Genomic DNA, 2779 nt, shown 5'->3' with positions numbered 1-2779 from the left:
GATCTCAAGAATTTTATTGTCCAACAAATTCTGGCACACCCAGTGGGACCAAATCTGCCCTTCATCACTTCTCTCATAAATCAGATTTGCAAATCTATAGCCACCGTATAAAGATGGAAGCTCTATTGGTACTTCAAGACTCATCATCAAATCTACACTTCGACAAGCCTTGAAGTAGGGGACATTTGTAGACATCTAAAATTTGTAGGACTCTTTATGAAGAATTCAAATTTCGTTAGAGTTCTTGGAGACTACTTTACCCTAAATTCCGCCTATTTAAAGGGTAACATATTCCCTGAAACAAGGATCTTGCCTATTCCATCCCATAAACTGATGGGTATTCATAAAAAGATCGGGATCTTCAATATCCCACAAAATCATGGGATATTCATAAAGAGATCATCCTATGTTTGAGAAATACGCCACTAACGACCCCCAAATTATGGACAAATTCATATCAAATCTAAATATTCCTATGTTTGAGAAATATGCTATTGAAAGCCCTCGAATTATGGAGAAAATCAAGAGAGAAAAGAGAGAAGAATCAAGGGAGGAACAGATTTGTACCCATATCATTTATCAATAAAATTATTGTTTCTTCATATTTTTATATTTGTGGTTGAAATTTATTTTTCATGAATTAAATTACATTGAAAACAATTCTCAACCTCTATATTCTCTCGTCTAAAATCATGTCTCGATCCACACTATGTAGCCATTTGGCCATAGAATTTTTTTTTCCTGAAAAATTATCACTTTAGTGAAAAAAGTGAAAACACGCTGCGTTTGGCGATAAATTTTTTAACTCCACTTTTGAAAAATGAAAACAAGTTTTACTTGTTTTCACTTATACTTCTCTCACAAAATTTCAAAAACAACTTTATTTTATATTCATGACCAAACACAACTCAACTCCAACTCCAACTTCAACTTCAACTTCAATTTCAACTTCAGAAAAAAAGTAATTTCACGGTAAAATGGGGCTAATGTTAAAATCATCAATTAAGAAGCCAAAAAGAAAAAGAAGCATAAAAGCATCATTTTTTCTCTGATTGGATATTTGTGGAGAAGCATTAGTACACGAAAGTCCACTATCTCTTCCTTTTACGCTAAACACTTTGAAATTCAAAACCCTACCTTGAAAATTAAAACCCCCCTAAGCTTTAATTTAAAATAATAATAATAATAATAATAATAATAATAATTCCTTAAAAGTCTAATTCTATTACTAATAAATTAATTAATCCTTCAAAAATTGTGAACCAGCCGGTCCGATTCAGTTTTCTTTTTCTGCCACATTTCTAAAACTTTTCGATGACTATTTGAGTACAAACCGATCGAAAAAGTAGGGCTACTTGTAGGCCAGTATTCTGGTAAGAGTCGACCAGATTTGAACCAGACTCCACATGAATTACAAAGTGTTTTCTCACCTAATTGACTGGTTCGCCATAATGGGGTCTTCTACACCCCACAATGACTACACTGTTTCCCCCCTATTCTTTCTGCCCGTTTCTCCATCATCTTCTTTGGTCTTCTCCCCTCCGGTTTATTTTCTACTGACGAAGAGATTTGTTCTAGAGGCTAAATTCGAGCTGATGTCTTCGTTTGAACTGGACCGGTGAAATGAGGCTTTTCTTGGACCGATGACATTAGAGGTTTTTTCGGTAGATTAGCAGGAAAGTGTGCGAGGGAATACTAAAAAAATGAGTCTTCAACAAAATGAGAGAGCCATTCTAGATTATCCAAATCAGCCCCCTGCAAAAAAGACGCTGGGATAAAGTGCAACAAATCAAAGTATTTACAAAAAAAATACGACAATGGAGAAAATATATGAATTAAGAAGAGAAGCAGTACTAGTTTATGCAGTCAAAAGAAGCAAAAAGAAAAGGATGTCTAGGCACACGAAGGCTGACTTCACTACCAAGGAGAGTGAGAGAAGTAAAATCTTTTTTGACAGGACACATATTGGTAATTGCTTGTTTATCACCTTCGTTTCTCTGGTTTCTTAGGGGACAAAATGGAACAAGGATTGTCATCTCCTTCATAGTCGTCATTGAAGGCATTGGACAAGTCAAGTAGTTCGTCAATGAACAAGTCATCACTGGAAACAAGAGTTTGACAGTTGCCTGAGTAATCCATGTTCCTGTTCCTGTTTAACACACTAAAATAAAGTTATAAAATATATAAAATATGACCGCTAAGTCAGAAAAGAAGGAAGTTAGGGAAGGGTGAACAATTGGAATTACCAGGAAAGAAAGAGAAGAAGAGGAACGTGATAGACAGAAGAGGAGGGATAAGAGGAGAGGATTGACTTGAGAAATTGGCTAATTAATTTGGTAAAGAATTGAATGGGGCGCTGAGGCGATAGGGAGCAAAAGGAACACATGCAAGTTACTCTTTGTCCATCAAAACGTTACTTGCCCCTACCCCAAATATTTTTCTTCTAGGTAACGTTTGTTAGTTACACCTTCCACAATATCGATTGTCAAAGGATAATTCTTTATATTACTCTCTCTTATTAATTTTACTAGTTGACTACGACAATGATACACACAACCCAATATTGATCATTAAAATTTTTACGTTATGTATAATTTTATCATTTAATTAAAACCTTCATTTGCTTGGTTAATAAATTCTTAGTTAGACATATATATTATATTTAGATAAATGAAATTTGTATAATAATATTATAAATTGTTAATATGACATTCATATAATTTCGAGAGTCAATCAATTTTTTTTACTTTTCACATAATAATTATAAAATATATAATAA

At 33.7% G+C, this 2779-nt stretch overlaps 1 pseudogene; it reads right to left on the bottom strand.

Moving 5' to 3' along the window:
• Nucleotides 1–1248: 1248 nt before the first annotated feature.
• LOC124893287 lies at nt 1249–2139 on the bottom strand (annotated as a pseudogene).
• Nucleotides 2140–2779: the final 640 nt, after the last annotated feature.

Source organism: Capsicum annuum, unplaced genomic scaffold, assembly GCF_002878395.1.
Source record: "Capsicum annuum cultivar UCD-10X-F1 unplaced genomic scaffold, UCD10Xv1.1 ctg5695, whole genome shotgun sequence".
Taxonomy (NCBI): domain Eukaryota; kingdom Viridiplantae; phylum Streptophyta; class Magnoliopsida; order Solanales; family Solanaceae; genus Capsicum; species Capsicum annuum.
This window is presented reverse-complemented; position numbering and strand designations above follow the sequence as displayed.